Below are 21,090 nucleotides of genomic sequence, written 5' to 3'. Positions count from 1 at the left end.
CAGCATTTTTTAAAAGCTTTGGCTACTATTTTCAGATGGGGAGAGGATTCCATACTGCATTTAATGGCTGACTTGTGATAATGCCGCTTCTAGCTTCTGTTCACTGCCTGCTTGGTGCCTTTTCATCCTGAGAGCGGTGAAACAAGATCTATTTATAGATGGCAGTGGACTAGCTGTACTGTGTTGTATCTGTCCTGTTTTCATACAGATTTGTTATATCCCTCCTCTTATGCTAACTGGCAGCTTCAGAGAGGCCTTCTCTACTTTGTAGATCTTGTGTCATTTTGTTGAGGCTTTCTACATTCACAGCTATAATGGATTTTTTATTCTAGCCATTATTTATATGTAAAATTATTATTATTTTTAATATAATGTATGTTCTGAGACGCTAGGTTTGTTGCAGTGCTGTTTGTGAAAGCTGCAGGAATCCTACCACAATTCCTCCACTAAGGTTTCCGCATGCACCTGACCATTATTGAATCCTAAGATGACTGCATTACCGTGGTGCAATTTTGCAACTTCATTAGCAGTGTGCATGTGCCATATAGTCCCCATGCTGCTCTCAGGTACCCGACCACAAATATTGCTATTGTGCAGCCACTCCTCCTATACATGTCATATATTTTTGGGTATGAACAAGGGAAAAAAAATCTATTCTTGTGATGCAAACATGGTATTGCATTACTTGGTCCTGTGTGAATTGTTCTATCAATCTGGATGATGTAATGGGGGCCATGGGCTCAGACACAAATGGCCATTACAGTAAAGCAGTGCAAATAACTGAGGATTTTCTGAGAAGAATAAAATTACTTGTATTTGTTTCATTTTATGTATCCTACTTCATAATTAGACTGGATTATTTAATTGGATTCAGTCAATCGGCATATGAAATAATTCAAATTCTTCTTTTTACTTGTTATAGTAGTACAGACCTTTTTTCCAGGAGCTACTTTATTTTTGGTTATTAACTTCAGTCGGAGCACAAGTGTATGACTGTTTTATATCTGGTCTAGGATAAATATTTATACCAGGCACTCAAAAGCTGTCATATAGCAAAGGTGCTGCTAGAATTACATGAAAAGCTTTAACGTGTTACTAAACCCAGGACCCGGCATTCACTATATCTGGTCTCCCACAGTACACAGAATATGGAAATGCAATAATTTTAGAAAACCTTTTCCCATTAGCAGTATATAGCAGTCTTGTGACTTCTAATCAGTGTCTGGTTAAAGCTTGTAGGAGGAGATTTCATTCTACTCTGACTGTCCTATGAGGCTGATTGGCCCTGTGCTGATCACATGCACACGTTCAAGAAAAAAATTCAGGAGATGTATTAGGGACAGTGGTAGAAGGGGAGGACCAGAGAAGACATAATTTGCCTTTTTACACAATGCAGAGGTTCCACAGTTAGCACAACAAGCATGCTTTACTGCATATACAGACTGACTTCACTGTTGTGGGCTTAGTAACCCTTTAGGGCTCTTTCACACGGAGCGGACCGTTTCTGGGTCCGCTCCGTGTGTCCGCCAAAGCTCAGCTGTCGGCGGATAGGGCGGTCCCCGCACACAGTGCAGGGACCGCCCTGTCTCTGCTCCGCTGTCCCCTATGGGGGACTGGATGCAGACGGACCGTCTGTCTGTCTGCATCCGGTCCGTTCCGCCGAACGGAAGAAAAATAGGGTTTCTTCCGTTCGGAAAAGCGGATCCCGACTGACGCGGATGCTAGCGGATGCTCCATCCGCTAACGGATGCGTTCCCATAGGGATTCATTACAAGTCCGTTAACGGACTTGTAATGAGCGGACGAACGGTCCACTAGTGTGAAATGGACCCTTAAATGACAGGTTTACACGCCTCTTGCAGCCCAAGGAGCCCTGAGCTCAAACAAAAGACAGCCAGCCTCTGTCCTTTCAGCCAGACACTGAGCTGACATTTTTTTCTTTTAAAGCGGTAGTAAACTAGTTTCCTATGACTAAAAAAAGCTGTCTTCCCTGCAGGATTAAGGCATAATGTACTGGTATGCACCGCATAATGGCATATTATGACAGACTTGCCTGCTAAGAGAGCCCTCCAGCGCAACGCTCTGACAGCGTCCACAGCTTTTCCATCCTCGCCCCATCTTCCTTCCGGGTTTAGGATCTTCGGCCACTTGACTGGCCACTAGTGTCTCTTCTGTTATAATAATCCTGTCTGTCAGTGGATTTTTAATACAAAGAGTTTACTGCCACCACTTCAACTGGAGAAATAAGTCTGAACTATAATACCCAAAGGGTAGAGATTGATTCTTACAACTGCCTGTTCCTGACGGGTTCTCTTTAAATTGTAGAAAGCAATATAACTGGGGTACAGTGTTTATTTCCCTAGGAATTTAAGTTCTAAATTCTTTTACCTATATTAAATCAGTAAAAATAGCTTTGCATACTTTGCGGACTTTTGTTTGCTATCAAGTAATATTTTTTGAGATGTTTTAAATCCGTTTTGCTGTTCATTTTTCATAGTTATGTGAACTGCCTGATTTACTGTATTGCAACAAAAATTCTAGCCCTGTTATAAGAACATTGGTTCATCCCTCACACAGCCACTCAAGGGATATACTTCTACTATGCACCCATCACTTTTCTCTTTCATGCCGGTTGTAGGCATTGATTGCAAGCTTAATTATGTTTCTTTTGCCATTGGACTCTCAGAAATTCTAGGAATAAAAGTACCTTGTTGAAAGATGCTTTTAATTTCACCCCTTCACTTCTACTTTTCCCAATCATGGTAGTAACATCTTGGTACTAATGGGCTTTCTTGATGAGCTGATGGCACTTGCTTGAGGCAGTGCACTCCTCTATCTAGTCTGGAAAGAAATAGTCTTGTGAATTGTTTCCTCAGGATGTGTATAGACAAGATGTACTCAGCTGGGCGTGACTTTGATAAGTTTGTATAGGTGTTCGTATTTATGTAAATAATAATCGTACTGCAGTATATACAGTAAAACCTTGGTTTGAGAGCATTTTGCAAGACAAGCAAAATGTTTTAATACATTTTGCCTTGATATACAATCGATGTCTTGCTATAAGAGTAGCATAATGTCACAACTGAGTATAAAAAAGAAGAGGAACCTCCAAGTGTAGCAATATGGTTACATTTAATGAAGGTACAACATTCAGCAACTTATTGCTACACTTAGAGGTGCCTCTCTTCTCTTTTATGCCCTGTAAAAAAATGCTTTAATATACAAGTGGTTTGGATTACAAGCATGTTGCTGGAACAAATTATGCTCGCAAACCAAGGTTTTACTGTATATAAAAAAAATTAAGTTCATTGATGGAGATTTTCAGAGTGCAATGTTTCACAGATCCACATACAGGGAGACCCCAAGTTACATACATCCAACTTATATACAACTTAGAAACAGTGGGAGACGACAGGAAGTGAGAGGAAATCTGCCCCTTGGACGGGAAATTCTCTCCTGTAAGAGGAGTTATGGGAAAAAGGTGTCTCCACTGAAGCTTTATCACCAATCCTTGTTTCTATGACAACCCGAAATGTTCTAAATACAATTGTCACAGGGACAGAAAGTGAGGTGAAATCTTCTGAACAGGGGCACAGGCAGCAAAACAAACATTACAGGGGTGTTAACCCTTCACTGTACTATCCCCAAAAAATAGTTACACTTCAAAAATGTACTTGTTTCAACTTGCATACAAATTCAATTTTAAAGTGGAAGTAAAGCCTAATACCTAAATTATCCCCTGCAATCCATTAATGTAAGCTTAGCCTTATATCTCAATATGAAAAAAAAAATCCCAGTTTTTCTACCTTTTTATTTTGCAGAATCCAGTGCCTGTCACATGACTTCAATCCTCACCTTTCTGAGTCTAACAGCAGCCAGTGGGTGTGGTTACTGAAGGCTAGTGACTTCCAGAATGGATGGGAGGAGCTGGTCATAGGTTCCTGCCCAGGGTTTTTCTCATGAATAGGGATGCTTTGCGCATTTTCGTTCATGAGAAAATGAAGGAATAAAATTAGGACCATTCACACAGGAGAGCTGGGAGGTCCAGTGCACATATACAGTATAGCTGTGCAGGACTTCAATCAAGACCACCACAGGAGAAGGGAGCTGGACGCAGGGGGAGCTGTCAGTGTAGCTGGAAGTGCTCTGGGGTCTCAGCTCACGGTCTACAATGATCATTATATATGATATATGAACTCCACATGATCCAACATTGTATTGTGGGTGTAACGCATGGCAAGCGCAGAACTCCACATAATCCAACTTTGTTGTGTGTTACACAAAGGCTGCTGTATAATGAACTGGATTCCTCCTTGCATCATGTGTGTGTCATGCGTTGGTGTGTACATTGCAGTGTGTGTCATGTGGTGGTGTATACCAGGGCTTGATCAATTTGCTTTGAATCTAGGAGTCAAAGGCCGAATCTAGGAGCTAAAAATTTTAGTAGCCAGTTTTTTTTTTTTTTTTGCATAGTATGGATTGTCGGTGCCCAGGGTAAGGCCGGTAAATTGTGCCCCCTAACCCTAACTTGCTCTCAGCAGAGTGGCCAGTCAATAAGACTGTTATACCAGGGTTTTAGGCTGGCCAGAAAGAGTAAGACTGGGTTCACACTGCAGCACAGAGCGGCTCGCAGTAGGAGTCCCGTGCGTCCCCCATTCACCCTTTCAGGACTGATTTCAGTCCGAATTTTGGGCTAAACTCATACCTGAAATGGACTAGAAGAAGCATGGGACACCTGTGCACTTTGCTCCCAAGCCGTACCAGAGATGTGTGAACCGGCTCCATATAGAGGCGGTCACAATGTCTCCTGAAATGCAAATTGGATCCAACCCACATCCAATTCTCAATAGTGTGAACCCAGCCTGACACTAAAAACCTGTTATAGGGGGAAATTATGCCTAATGCATCGTGACTGCAGCTTGTAAAACACCCTCATCTGCAGCCTAATGCAGCTTAAGTGTGGCCAAAACATGTCTCTAATGAATATTTTTACCACCCACCTGCACATCTAAATGAAGCCTTAGAAACACTAAATAAAATACAGTGCTGCTGAACTTCTGCTACCTCTTTACAGTCACATCCTGCCTACATATGTGTCCCCCCACGGTGAATCTTGTAACTAATATCCAGTTGCCTCATCTCCCCTACTTCACAGCACACAGTCAATTTTCCAAGGAGTGCCAGATCATAATGTCAGTGTGGACACAGGAACACACAGCCAGGGCAGCCATCAGAAATTTTTGGATGACGTCTGCCCTTGGGGACAAGACGAAGGAGCACAACACTTGCTGGCTGCTCCTGAGATATGTTCCGCTTCTGAATATTTTGACTTGAGCCTCGTACACCTGATCAGATTTTCAGACTACCCTTCGTCCATTTTTTGTGGCATGCTAGTCTCATGTCAAAAGTTAAGAGTTTACTCGCCATACAAAAATTCTCGTATGACGGAATACAACTTCAGAAGTGACGTAATGTGTTGTATAGTTTTGTATGTATTCTTTCGTTTCTGAGCATGCGCAGTCTTGTGCTTTTCAATAAAAATAAAAATAAATTTTCTTGCGAAATTCTGACGTTGAGTTCACGTATGACAAAAATTTTATAGTCTGCACATCAAGGTTTTCTCACTGAAAAATCTAAACCGGCTGTCGAAAGCCCCATACGAACGATTCAAAAATCAATCGTTCGGACAAAATTTTGCTTTCCGATTTTTGTATTGTCTGAACAGGCCTTTACTCTTAAATGGAGGCTCCTTCCCCTAGGTGAGGAGTTGAGAACCACTGCCCTAGGGGAACTTGATGTTTTGTGCCGTCGACTATGTGGCAGCACCCCATCCTCCTCTCCTCCTTTCTCCTTTCATAATTTTTCCCCTTTATCTAGACATCCAGGGTGTCTTCTCTTTCCTTCCATAAATTAAAAAAAGATTACTTGGTATGCTCCGATAGTTGTGTACAACTGGTATGGGGAAGGGGCAAAGGGCCCTTCACCAAGTATAGCTTATGTTCCCTTCCCCAACCCATATAGGTTCCATACATGCTAGTTGTTGCCATACATCCTATTTTTTTTTTTTTCAGTGTGGCATGTCATGTAATTTTTGTTTTTCTGTATGTTTTCCATCACAATGTAGGATATACTTGCTGTAGAGGTTATGGCTTGAAGTTTATGAATTCCTTATACTGAAGTGCTGGAATCTTGTCTGATCATTTATTAATATCTATAAATTCTTTGTTCATGTTTTTACATTAACTGCTATTACTATTAACAGATAGCATCAACTTTGGTTTGTCATGTCATGCTGTGATGTTACACTGCATACCTCTAAAGCTTTGGGCCTGGGCCAGCTGTTGTTTCCACAAAGTTGACATGTTGCTGAGACAGAGGAGCTGCAGCCGATCACACTTAAAGAGGATGTCCGCTGAAAAAAAAATATTAAAAGCCAGCAGCTACAAGTACTACAGCTGCTGACTTTTAATATTGGGACACTTACCTGTCCAGGAGTCCAGCGCCGTCCCCAGCAGAGGACGAGCGATCGCTCGTAATGTAATGACCGCAGTCTGCCCGAGACTGTGTGGTCGGAAGTGGGTGCAAATACCTGTCTTTAGACAGGTATCTGCACCCCCCTCCCCCCTGAAAGGTGTCAAATGTGACACCGGAGGGGGGGTAGAAGGATCGCTTGCCTGGAGCTGCATGTCAGGGGGGTCGGGAGTTGCAGTGAGTGACTTGGCGCCTGGGGTTTGTCGAGCGCTGGTGTATACACTGCAGTGTGTGTCATGTGTTGGTGTATACATTGCAGTGTGTGTGTCATGTGTTGTATACATTGCAGTGAACATTCCAGCCTTACAATGATATCCCTGACTCCACCGTTTGGAAGAGAGGAGTTACTGCATAGTCTGCAGAAGGCTGGGAGGGATCTGGGTGGTGCTCGGCAGGACAGGGGCAAGTTTACTGAAAGCTAGGCTTGATTTCTCACACAGAGACTGACAACCTTTTCAGGAAGTGCCTGAGAGCTGCCAAATTCAGCTTAAACTGTTGTTGGTGAAGAACAGAAATTGTCTCGATGTCTGGCTCAGATTAGACTTTCTAATCGACACAATCTGCAAACCTGAAAATGAATAATAGTTTAAACATATTTAACATACTAACCTTGGGCAAATCTTCATCTTGTTGGTAACTTGGGGACTGCCTGTATAATGTGTGCATTTTAGTTAAACTTAAAGCTTATAATCCTATATGTGAAAATCTGAATTTTTGCAGTCAAAGTTAACATTTTACCTTGCATTATGGTAAAAAAAAAAAAAGTTTAGATAATCTTGCACACACACACACTAGGGGTGCAACGGATCAAAAAACTCACGGTTCAGATCGTTCCTCGGATCAGGAGTCACGGATCGGATCATTTTTCGGATCAGGAAAAAATAAATAAAAAATCTCCCCCACTGTAATATCCACATGTCCCCCCCCAACTATAGTACCCCCTCGGTGCAGACACCCCCCCCCTCCTCTCAGTACAGTGACCCCCCCTCCTCTCAGTACAGTGACCCCCCCCCCACAGCTAGTACCGACAGACACTCCCCGAGCGGTTTGTCCGAGTGCGGGCTCCTCCTCTGTGGGTGTAAACAGAGGAGGGCCGCCGCCGGGTGTACCAAGATGGCCACGGCTCCGGAGCTAGGCCGAAGCCGCGGCCTTTCCTAGCGTTATGGTCGCGGCTCCGGAGGTAGGCCAAAGCCGCGGCCATTACATTTAGGAAAGGCTGCGGCTTCGGCCTAGCTCCGGAGCAGCCGCAGGAAAACGGCTGAAATTTGTCTTGCATAGGCACGGTCACACTAATCTTTTCTGAAATTTAAAAAATGTCAAGAACGCGGTGATGTACAAGACGTACAACGAGCCGAGATCAATGAAGTTTAATGGGCAGTTCGGCTCTTTTGCTTGATTATGATATGAACATGCACGTTTTTTTTGCAAGTCGTAATTGCATAAAGACTAACGCTATTCGCGACGGGAATTATTCCTGTCACGAAAATTGAGATCCTGCTCTCAATCTTTTCTTGGCCCGAATTCTGACAGGAAAAGTGCGATGGAGCATACACACGGTCAGAATTTGCACCAAAAAGCAGACAATCTTCCTATACGGTGGGGCTATATACAGTGGGGGGGGGGGGGTGATGTGGTTATTAGTAATGTCCACATCTCCCCCCACTGTAATGTCCACATCTCCCCCCCCCCACTGTAATGTCCACATCTCCCCCACTGTAATGTCATATTACAGTGGGGGACATGTGGACATTACAGTGGTGACTATATATGGTGGCGATCCGAAAAATGATCCGATCCATGACTCTGATCCGGCTAGCGCAACCCGTTCACTCCGGGGCACAGTATGCGGATAAGGACGTCAGCACGCCGCTACCCTACGCCGTTTCGTCTTAGAAGACTTCGTCCTGGGGCACTGGAGTGAACGGGTTGTGCTAGCCGGCCGGCTATATTTTCACAAAGCAAATTTTATCTACTTTTCTGTAAGCGCGATTTTTAACCTTTTTATAATAAATTGCTATATGGATTCACACTGTCAGCTCTTTTTCTTCTCCATATTGGTTTAAACTGCACTGATCATCGGTCCATTGTGGGAGAAATCTTGGCTCTTGGATATCCTGCCACACAAGCCCTTGGCTGGGGAGTAAGCCATCTGCCGTCAGAAGATCTCTAGTTGGGATCTTCCCCTCTGGTAAGGGGCAGTGTGATTGAAAGGTGGAGGTGTCTTGTCTATCTGTGCACTTTTCTGAGGTTTTCTCTCATTGATGTCACTATCTACTTGAAAGAGAACGATAACTTACTGCTATCAAACATCATCAGATGCACTCTTCTTGTGTTTTGCAACAATAGACTTATTTTTCACTTTATAATTTTTCTTTTGGTTTAAGTACAACCATTGGGACTTTTTCACTTGGACAAATCTTTTTGTTCCATGCAAATTCATTTATCTGTACCATATCACCATGCGTCATAGATATTTGTATGTTTATATTAGTTGCGCAGCTTGCTTTCCGTTGAAAGTGGAGCATGCTCAGTAGATGTGGCAATGCCAGTCTCCAAAATCTCAGGCTGTTGTGGGGATAGGGACAAGGAGGGAGGGTCAGTGACTAGCTGGATGAACCAGGTTTCTTGCAGAATACAGAAAACAAATCCCATATTCACGGAGTATGGACCTCATGTAATACAACGTGTACTGACCGTTTTTAATAATGTGGGTTTAATGTCACTTTATGGTTACTCTGCTTCTTTTCAGTGTCCTCTAACAGAGTGATATAGTGTGAAACTTGAGAGCTGACCTGGAAGTGTAGCAGGTGCAGACACCCACTCCACTGTTGTGCTGTGGCCCGACACTTCATTCTGAACATGGATAAAATACGCAGACGCTGGCTCCAGCTGGATATTTTTGGAGCCTCTACTTGCGTTCCAGACTCTGTGGGAAGTTTCATGGTTAGAGTTGCAGCTGGGGTTTTTCCCACAAGTTGTGTCAGGGTTTGTCTTTCTCATCAAAACATGCATGTTCTATTTTCAACTTTAGCAAGGTTTTAAGAAGTTATGTAACGTAAATCTTACAGTTATGAAAATGCTGGTTTTACGTAAAAACAAAAAAAAAGTTTTGACTTTAGTTATACTTTAAGTTTTGGATAGAGCAGAGAGGAATTGGAACCCCTATTAGGTTTTTATTGGTGTCTGCCCACATTAATGAGATTTACCCTCTCTATCCAGTTTACCATTATCATTGGCCGTGAAAGTAATAGAGGGGAAATCTTCAAATGGGACACAAGTTCTGGTGACCTGGCAATCCCCAAAGAATTCCCTTAATTTACAGGGATTTCCTCTCACTTCATGTTTTGGTATGGTACAGGAAGTGAAGGGAAATCTCCACACATGTTTTGGTATGGTACAGGAAGTGAAGGGAAATCTCCACAAAAATGGAGAAAAAAAAAAGTTTTGCCTATAGTTCTACTTTAAAGCTGGATCACAGAGAGCATGGTCTTCAATCTTTTCGGTACAAGGGAAACTTGTATATTTTTACAAATATTTGTGATCTGAAAAATAAGAGCCCATTCACACAGGGGGCTACACGACTTCCAGCATGTCTTTGGAGGCAACTTGGACACAACTTGAGTATGAAACACAGCGCGACTTGGGGGCGACTTCAGCGCAACTTGTGGCGACTTAAAGACGACTTGAAGTCGCCTCCAGGAGGGGAACTTCATGGCAAATTTTAAATAAAAAACTGGCATGGGTTCCCCCTACAAGAGCATACCATACCCTTATCCGAGCACGCAACCCGGCCGGTCAGGAAAGGGGGCGGGGGCGAGTGTCCCCCCTCCTGAACCGTACCAGGCCGCATGCCCTCAACATGCGGGCCCCCCCACCCCAAAGCACCCTGTCCCCATGTTGATGGAAACAAGGGCCTCTTCCCGTCAACCCTGGCCGTTGCTTGTCAGGGTCTGTGAAAGGTTGGCTTATGGTAATGGTGGCCCGATCTTCTTCCGACTTCGGGGTCTTCTTCAGACTTCTCCGCTCTCTTCTCCCGCTCTCCAGTTCTTTCTGCTTTCTGCCGGGCACCGCTATCTTCTTCCGCTTCTTTGATGTTGACTCAACGCTTCCTCCTGCTGCGGTGCGCAATGATTTATATAGGCAAGGGGGCATGGTCACCAGGTGATATCACCCGGTGACCCCCGCTCCTTATGTCATCACCACCCGAAGCATGATGGGACTGTGACGTCAGAAGAGGCCTATATAAATCGTTGCGCACCCGGCATTGCAGCAGGAGGAAGCGTCCAGTCAACATCGAAGAAGAGAAGAGGGAACGAGATGACGCAGAAGACCGGCCAGCCACTAGTAAAAGAGCTGGAAGAAGATAGTGGTGCCCGGCAGAAGGCAGAAAGAACCAGAGAAGTCTGAAGAAGACCCCCAGAGCTGACTAATAAATGCTTAACTTTAAAAACCTGTCTATTTTCTTTTTCCCCCCCCCAGGTGAATGGGTAGGGGTACGATGTACCCCTTACTCATTCACATAGGGTGGGGCGCCGGCATCTGGGGGCCCCCCTATTAAAAGGGGCTCCCGGATTCCGATAAGCCCCCCTTTCGCAGACCCCGACAACCAACGGCCAGGGTTATCGGGAAGATGCCCTTGTCCCCATCAACATGGGGACGTAGGTGCTTTGGGGTGGGGGGGCCCCGCAGGGTGCCCCCCTGCCCCAAAGCACCTACCCCCCCATGTTGAGGGCATGCGGCCTGGTACAGTTAAGGAGGGGGGGGCTCGCTCGTCCCCACCCCCTTTTTCTGGCCGGGCTGCATGCTCGGGTAAGGGTCTGGTATGGATTTTGGGGGGACTCCACACCGACCTCAGGGCCTGGTATGCTCTTGGAGGGGGGACCAATGCCGGTTTTTTATTTAAAATTAGGCGTGGAGTTCCCCCTCATGATTCATACCAAATACCAGCTCTGTGGGAGGGAGGGGTTTGCCTTTAGAGCCGGTTCACACTGGGGCGACTTCCTGTAAAGTTGCCTCACTATGAACGGGAATCCCACTTGGAGGCAAATTCCATTGAAATCAATGGGTACAAATCGCCTAGAAGTCGGATTGAAGTAGTGCAGGAACCTTTTTTTCAAGTCGGAGCGACTGCAGTAGTGTGCATTAAGACGGCTCCATTCACTTACATTGACTTCTTCATGCAGCGCGACTTGAAGTCGGATCCAAAGTTTCATCTATCAATGAATAAAATGTAAATGAATGAATACATTTTATTTGTATCTTTTTGTTGGAAAACCTTGTGAAGGCATTGTGTGCCAGTGGGTACTTTCCCAGAGTGAAGCGTACACATTCTGCTAGCAGCTTCTTAACACTGCCACATTCAGCAAAGAAGAAACAAGCAAATGACTGCACAGATGCGGTGCAGACTCACTCGGTCTTCTCCAATCTCCAGACCATGCCTGTCTAAAGGCTGCCGCATGCCGAGCTTTTGCCTTAAGATTCAGGTCTCGTGATCCTAGGGATGTTCCTTCCTTGTTGCAGAAAGTGTATGGTGAATAGGAACTGTCAGTCTCAGTGATGGGTCAAGCGAAAATACCCATTGATTAAGGATTTGAGGAGGCAATGGAAATGTACATTTGAGACAATCTGCATTGTATATGTAAACCAAATGGGACATCATTTTCTAACTTCAAATAGCAGACAATTCCATATTATAAAGGATGGGTGGGCGACCCTAGCAGTGGCCCTGATGCAGCCGACGGGCTCTAGTTGAAGACCGCTGACATTATACTTTTATATGTTCTCTGTCTTGGAAGTACATAAGAAAAAAATGTTTGTGGCAGTTCATCACTTTGAAACTGATTAATAAGAATTGAATATACTTGGATATTTCTTTCTAGATTTTTAGTGTATGTTAAAGCAAAATGTAAAGGAAAAAAATCAATAAAAAATCAATACATCCCTCAATGTCACTGCATGTACAGAAAAATACCTGTTGATATGCCAGAAATCAATGGTGTGTGTAACTCCCTGTTTGCGCTGAAAACACACCGTCCCTTCTCTACATTGATATGCCAACCAACTTGGTCAGCCCTGGCTGCTGGACTACAGAACTCTGCCCATTCTCCACCTATCGCGATCCTTGTTCCACTACATCTTAAAGGTGTTCCATTGTGCACAGGTCCAAATCATTTGGTGGAGGGGGGATTAAGGTGTGGGGTTGTTTTTCAGCGGTTGGGCTTAGCCCCTTCGTTCCAGTGAAGGGAAGTCTTAAGGCGTCAACATACCAAGACGTTTTGGACAATTTCATGCTCTCCACTTTGTGGTTTATCGATGGCCCCTTGCTGTTCCAACATGACTGCGCACCAGTGTGCAAACAAGGTCCATAAAGACATAAATGAGCGAGTTTGGGGTGGAGAAACTTGACTGGCCTGACCTCAAAACGATGGAACACCTTTGGGATGAATTCTCGTCCAACATCAATGCCTGACCCCACAAATTCACTTTTGGAAGTATGGTCATGCATTCCCATAGACACACTCTTAACGCTTGTGGACAGTCTTCCCAGAACAGTTAAAGCTGTGTTGGCTACAAAGGGTGGGCCATCCCAATAATGAACCCTACGGACTAAGACTGGGATGCCATTAAAGTTCATGTGCGTGTAAATGCAGGCGTCCCAATACTTTTGACAATATAGTATATATACGTCCCCCCTGATGGGTTTTACTTCCTCTTTTGCGCCCTGCAAATTAAAAGCATAATGGGCTAGTATGCAATGCATACTAGCCCATTATGTGACACTTACCTGCAAACAAAGCCCGCGCTGTCCCCTATGCAGGCTGCGTCCATCTTCGGGTCTGTGGACTCCGGCTCTGTGACTGTTCAGAGCCGCATGTGTGCAAGAGATGTCAGTCACAGCACATGCTGGGGAAGGAACGGCACGGAAGTCTGTTTCTTTACAGCGCTGATGCTGACAACGGCGCTTGTTTAGGAGATATTTCCACTTCCTATAGGTAAGACTTTATTCTATAGGCTTGCCTATAGGTAAAAGTCAAACACAACAGTTTACAACCACCTGCTCCATCATTATACTGCGGCAGGTTGGCACGATCCCACAGCTGTACGTCGGTTCGTTTAGGCAGGGTAGCGGGTGGGCGCGCGAGCGACTGCACTGTTGGGCTGCCGATGCTCGTGATTGGCGGTCGCAATGACTGCCGGCCACGAGTGATTGCGGGGCACGAGAGGCAAAACAGGGACATGTGTGTTTAACACTTGCATCCCTGTTCTATATGGGGATGCCGATTGTGAGTTCCTAGAAGCTGGGAACCACGATTTGTCATCTCCTATAGTCTGTCCCACCCCCCTTCAGCTAGAACACAGTCAGGGAACACAACTAACCCCTTGATCACCCCCTAGTGTTAACCGCTTCCCTGCCAGTGACATTTACACAGTAATTTGTGCATTTTTATAGCACTAATCGCTGTATAAATACAAATGGTCCCAAAAATGTTTCTGATGTGTCCACCATAATGTCGCAGTGTCTATTTAAAAAGCACAGATCACCGCCATTACCAATAAAAAAAAAATAATAAAAAAATGCCATAAATCCCCTATTTTGTAGACGCTATAACTTTTGCGCAAAAACCAACCAATATAGGCTTATTGCGATTTTTTTTTTTTATTACCAAAAATATGTATAAGAATACATTTCGGCCTAAACTGAGAAAAAAATTGCTGCTTTGAAAAAAAAGTTGGGGATATTTATTATAACAAAAAGTTGTGTACAACGTTGTACAACGTTGCACGACCGTGCAATTGTCGGTTAAAGCGATGCAGTTGCAGTTTTTGCAAAAAAAATGGCCCGGTCATTGAGCATTCAGTTCTTCCAGGGCTAAAGTGGTTAATGCATACTGAAGAGACTTGCAGTGTGAGATAGAGATATACAGATTTATATAATTTTATTTAGACACTGGAGATCAAAAGTATAGAACAATTTATGAACACTTGATTTTTTTTTTTCAGAAATAATGTAATCTTCATTGCTCAACATTTGATGGGATTTTTGTTGTGGCTATACCTTGCAATAGAACAGTGTTTTTTAAAATAACCAAGGCACTTCAACAACAAAACTTTTTTTTTTTGTAGAAAACGCATAGCGCCATTGGCTCCCGCTGCTGTCAGTTAACCAATGAGGGAGAAGAGCGGCTCGGGGATCCGTCTCTGAATGGACACATGGAGATGTGACTCGGCTTAGGTGCCCCCATAGCAAGCTATTTGCTGTGGGGGCACTCCACAGGAGAAAGGGGCCAGGAACGGCAAAATGGGACCCGAGAAGAGGAGGGTCCAGGCTGCTCACTTTAAAAAATATATCTATATCTATATCTATATCTCAATATCAAAACATAAATTAAAAATGCCTATATGGCTGCAGTTATTGCAATGTAGATTATTGAGGATTAGTCCAGTTAAAGGACACAATTGTAAACATTTTTTTTTTAATTAAACTATGCAAAATGAAGTCAAAACCTGAAGAGACTAATTGAGCGGTGTACTGTACCGTTTAGGTTCTACAGAAAGTGTCAGTTTGGGCCCTAAGCCATTAAGACTGTGGAATGTCTAAGTGTGATTTTTGGATGACAATTAGACCTATGAAGTAATGTCACTTGGACACACCTAAATTTGTCTCCTAGGTGAAATACAAAATGTTCCAAGACTTCTTTTGCCTTTCTTAAACAGTATTGGGTTATTAACCCCTGTGTTTCCAAAACCCTTGGTGGCATTTACCCTTTACATTTCTACATGCAACAAACATATGTTAACCCCTCTGCATGCTGCTACATGCAAACAGTGGATGCTGCGGTCAGCCAATCCAGTTTTAAAAGGCTGAGCCCCTGTAGCGCTCACTGGAGCAGCTAGCTGTGCAGAAGGTTGAAGCGACTGACTTAATCTCCCAGCATCTTGCTGAGAGGTTGAGCCAGCTGCCAGTCCAGGCTTCTGCGTGGTTCCCAACTGTAAAGTCGGGATCTCTCCAGAGACTGGACCGTATGAGTGACGTCAGCTGAAAACGGGTCACAGGAGTGCAGAACAAAGGGCACTCCTGTGATGCATAATAAAGGCCACAAAAAAGCTTTAGTCATAGTTCAAAAAAATAAATAAAAACAATGTTCACAACAATAACAGTGCATGTGCACCGTGCCAGTTCCTCCGAGTCAAATTTGTTCTATTATTTAGAAATCCTAGTTTAATGGAGAATGCTGGTGGTATTCTCCAGTAGAGTTGGATACGGGATTTTTTGCATTTTTAACAAATGAGAAGAAATTGTAAGCCTTTACAATGAATCAGAATTTCAAGGGGAGAAGGGTCACTGGCATGTCTTTGATGTATTCAGCTATGATTTTCCAGAAAGTTTTTTGATTGAGGTAAGTCAACCATATGTGGGCAAATGTGCCATTATTTTCGCAGCCCCTTCTACACTGCATGTAGACTGACTGGGATTTTGTACCAATGGGGCATGAGATTATAGCGCACCTCAGCCATTTTAGATGGGTAAGAAGACTTGCGAGAGTTGCCAGATTGTAGTTTTTTTTAGTTCTTCAGAGAGTGGATGAGCAAATTTGTCCTCCCTGCAGGTGAGCTGAGTTGACAATGTTTAAAGAGTTGAGATATGTTGAGTCGGAGCACTTGCTGGGATAGTAGTGTTTCATAAGTCTAAGCTTGCAAACGGATTGCAAAGTTGCTGGTAGAATGCGTATAAATTTGGTGAATTTTGAAGCTATCTTAATTGATCTAGCACATGTGCTGAAGCCGGTTGTCCTATCTCGAAGAGGGGATTTAGAGCCAGCAATTATATGATGTAGAAGGAGGCTTTTCCTGATGCTCAGGTTTTATTTGGTTTTGTACAGTTGGCCTCGGAGGAAGTATGACGGGCTTAATAATGGAAGTAATTGAGAGATATTGGCATGGCAGGATTTCCATATCACAAGAGCAGAGGTAGTCGATGAAGAGGCATATAGGGAGATCGGCCAGGTCGATATTATAGTGGTGTGTTTTTCAGCATGTTTTTTAGGTTGACTCATAGCTTAGAGTGTTTTGCAACAGTCCAGTCCAGTCCTGTTGTTAGAAATGCGGCATGGTAATCTTGTCTGATATTGAGCAGGACGAGGCACCCATTTTGTTTTGGTTCCAATAAATGTAGGTGACAAGTCTAGTATTTTGAATGGCTCCAGATCATCTTGTTTACTAGTGAGTGTAATAAGCTAAAGTATTTAGGTGGGGTAGTTTTGAAAAATAACAATAAACTAGGGAGAATATTCATTTTGGTGACATAAATTTTCCCTAGCCAGGAACCTTTGTAAGTGGGGAACAGCCTTAGAGGCCACTGCAAACCGCATTCTGTAAGAGTATGTATTTAGTTTGAAAAAGATCTGATTATTTCATATGGTTACCAAAACAAGGCAAACCAAAGGATGGAGATGAGACTTCCCTGTCGAGTGCCATTATAAAAAGTGAATGGAAGTGAGACAGTACCACTAATTCACATCTATGCTGTGGAGGTCATGAGTAGAGCAGTTCTCCATTTTTTTATAGCTTAAAAACGTCTCTCCATGTTATTCTATGGCAGGGGTGCCCAACCTTTTGAGGAGCGAGGGCCACTTTATCGACTTGGTTACCGGTCGCGAGCCACAATTAGCATCAGTGGCGTATGGTTTGTCAGCGCCCGGGGCAAGGCAAGCAATTCCCCCCCCCCCCCCCCCCCAACCTGTGGACTTTTAGAACCCCCCCAAGTCCCTTCACTTCCTACAATAGTACAAACCAGCCCAATTCCCACACTGACCACTGCACTAACCTACCTACCTGACCACTACACTAACCTACCTGCTTCCTATATTTGCCACCACTACACCGGTCCACTACACTACCTGATTCCTACAAAGACCACTACACTACAATGACCACTACACTGCACTGTCCACCTCGCAACACTGCACTGTCCACCTCACTGCACTGACTTCTACACTTTTATACCGACACCAGAAGTTTTTTTTTTTTTTAATTTAACTTTGGCTGCTCCCTCTCTCCCCAGACTGTATCCACCCCCTCACCTGCAACTTGTATCTTCTATCAGTCTGGAGGTGAGGGGGGGCCTGGAGGAGGAGGTGAAGGCAGCAGTGCTCACAGGGGTGGAGACGGGACTCCAGGAGCCAGCACGATCGCAGATAGGCTAGCCTGGCCGCGTTCACGGATAGGCCAGCCCTACGTGATCACCGATAGGCCAGCCTCGATGCGTTCACGGATAGGCCAGCCCCACCGTGATCACCGATAGGCCAGCCTCGATGCGTTCACGGATAGGCCAGCCCCACCGTGATCACCGATAGGCCAGCCTCGATGCGATCACGGATAGGCCAGCCCCACGCACATGACCCCATTCACTAATGCTCGGAGATGGCGGGTCGGGAGCCCGCGATCTGGGCATGCCGACCCGCCATCTCAGAGCAAGACATGGCGGGCCCCTTGGAAAGGGGCCCGTGGGCCAGCGGCTGGGCACCCATGTTCTATGGCCTCATGCCCACACAGAGGTTTTTGAGCTGTAAGTGGCATAGGCGTTTTTAAACTCCAAAAAAACCCAGGACCAGCGCGTTATGAGGCTTTACGCTAGAGCTGTAAAAATGCCAGACGCTGGTAAAAGCTGTTAAACGTGGCTTAACGATGTATACACAGCGTTAAGCCTCATCATGTGTTTCTCTGTGGCTATTCAAAATCAATGGTTCCCTATGGGAGCCATTGATTTGAATAGAAGTTGTACCAGAAGTCGGTCCGACTTGTGGCGTGACTTGTGTGCTGAGGATCTTGAAGGGGAACTCCAGCCAAAATGAAAAAAAAAAATTGGTGTGGGGTTCCCCCCACAGGACGATACCAAACCCTTCGGTATGGTATGGATTTTTAAGGGGAACCCTGAAGCCAAATACAATGGCGTGGGGTCCCCCCCAAAATCCATATCCGAGACCCTTATCCGAGCACGCAGCCCGGCAGGTCAGGGAAGGGGGTGGGGGTGAGTGCCTTGGGGCAAGGGGGCCCTGCCCTAGTGTGTGTGTGTGTGTGTGTGTGTGTGTGTGTGTGTGTGTGTGTGTGTGTGTGTGTGTGTGTAATAAAAAAATAAAAAAAAATATATATATATAGGGGCTGCAACGAACGATTATTTTCATAATCGATTAGTTGTTTCGATTAATCGGATACTGGCCTTAAAAAAAAAAAATTGGGCCAATTTGTTGGGCAGATTACAAAACACAAATTGCTGCAAAAAAACATTCTATGCTTTTCTGCAGCTTCTCCATTGAAGTATATTGAACCAAAAAAAACAAAATAGCAGCGTTTAAAAAGTCCTTGCCCTTTCCAAATACGCAGCAGCTGAAAAAAAATCATGGATGTGAACGTGTCCCATAGGAAAACATGTAAATGAACTGTAGTGTGTTTCTGCAAAAAGCACCAAAAAACAGAGGTGTGAACCCAGGCCTGAGATGTTTAATAAACATAATGGGGTTAAAAAAACAAAAATAAGTACAAAAAGAGCAAATAATCGCTACTGTAAGGCCCCATGCACACGGGACGCCGGTGCAAACTCTGGTAAACACACGTTTTTAAAGACTAAAACTGGTGTTTAAAAACGCCCATTTTAACGCAAATTTCGATGTGTTTTGCCGCGTTTGCGTTTTATAAGCGTTTAGTTAAGAAACATCATAAGACCCTCCCTAAGCTCATAAAACTATTATTTAACCATTTCAGCCATTTTGTGAGACCAGAGTGAGTAGCAGCTGAAAGAGCAGCAGTGTACTTGTATTTAGCATATCACTTGCCACATCACCTGCCATAAGTTGTGGATTGTCCACTTGCCAGGTCACCTGTTCACATCACCTGGCCACAAGTTGTGGATTGTTCACTTGCCACATCACCTGGCCACGTTACTTGCCACGTCACCTGCCACAAGTTGTGGATTGTCCACTTGCCACGTCACCTGCCACAAGTTGTGGATTGTCCACTTGCCACGTCACCTGACCACGACACCTGCCACAAGTTGTGGATTGTCCACCTGCCACAAGTTGTGGATTGTCCACCTGTCACGTCACCTGCCACAAGTTGTGGATTGTCCACCTGCCCCCTTTGTTATAAAAAGCTCTGGTGCAACCAATTACCTTCAGAAGTCCCATAATTGGTGAAATGTCCATCCGTGTGCAATCTAAGTGTCACATGATCTGTCATTACATATACACATCTTTTTGAAAGGCCCCAGAGGCTGCAACACCTAAGCAAGAGGCACCAGTAACCAATCACTGCCACGAAGACCAATGAACGCTCCAAACAAGTAAGGGACAATGTTGAGAAGTACAAGTCAGGGTTAGGTTATAAAAAAAAAAAAAAAAAAAAATATCCAAATCTTTGATCCCCAGGAGCACCATCAAATCTATCATAACCAAATAGAACATGGCACAACAGCAAACCTGCCAAGAGACGGGCTCACAGACCGGGTAAGGAGGGCATTAATCGGAGAGGCAGCACAGAGAAACCTGAAGGAGCTGCAGAGTTCCACAGCAGAGACTGGAGTATCTGTACATTGGACGACAATAAGCCGTACGCTCCATAGAGTTGGGCTTTATGGCAGAGGAAGGTACTCTGGTCTGATGAGACTACAATTTAACTTTTTGGCCATCAAAGAAAACGCTGTGTCCGGCGCAAACCCAAACCAACACATCCCGGGACTGGGAAACTGGTTGGAGTTGAGGGAAAGCTGAATGGTGCTAAATACAGGGATATTCTTGAGCAAAACCTGTACCACTCTGTGTGTGATTTGAGGCTAGGTCGGAGGTTCGCCTTCCAGCAGGAGAATGACCCCAAACACACTGCTAAAGCAACACTTGAGTGGTTTAAGGGGAAACCTGTAAATGTGTTGGAATACCCTAGTCAAAGCCCAGACCTCAATCCAATAGAAAATCTGTGGTCAGAGTTGGATTGCTGTTCACAGGCATAAACCATCCAACTTGAAGGAGCTGGAGCAGTTTTGCAAGGAGGAATTGGCACAAATCCCAGTGGTAAGATGTGGCAAGCTCATAGAGACTTATCCAAAGCGACTTGGAGCTGTGATAGCCGCAAAAGGTGGCTCTACAAAGTATTGACTTTTGGGGGTGTGAATCGTTATACACATTTTACTTTTTCTGTCCTATTTGTTTGCTTCACAATAAAAAAATAAAAATCTTCTAAGATGTGGGCTTGTTCTGTAAATTAAATGATGCCAATCCATAAACCAATCCATGTTAATTCCAGGTTGTGAGGCAACAAAATGCCACAGGGGTGAATACTTTTGCGAGGCTATATGTGTGTGTGTGTGTGTGTGTGTGTGTATGTATATATATATATATATATATATATATATATATATATATATATATATATATATATTGCTCTCCTCCTTTTTCTAAGTGTAGCCACACAAATCTGGCCTTGCCGTTGATTGCTGCCATTCCTCCTCTCAGAACCTCTGTAGTTCGGAAGGCAAGCTATGAATTTGGTGACACAGCAGTGCCTATCAACA

The 21,090-nt window shown here is 44.3% G+C and overlaps 1 protein-coding gene across 1 annotated transcript in view; it reads left to right on the top strand.

Annotated features, from left to right (window-relative positions):
- HDAC4 (histone deacetylase 4) overlaps positions 1-21,090 on the top strand; it is a 294,548-nt gene that overhangs the window by 52,786 nt on the left and 220,672 nt on the right. The gene's annotated exons all lie outside the window — the stretch shown is intronic.

The sequence above is a fragment of the Rana temporaria genome, chromosome 6 (assembly GCF_905171775.1).
Source record: "Rana temporaria chromosome 6, aRanTem1.1, whole genome shotgun sequence".
Classification (NCBI taxonomy): Eukaryota; Metazoa; Chordata; class Amphibia; order Anura; family Ranidae; genus Rana; species Rana temporaria.
The sequence above is the reverse complement of the archived record's forward strand: the minus strand, read 5'-3'. Positions and strand labels throughout refer to the sequence as shown.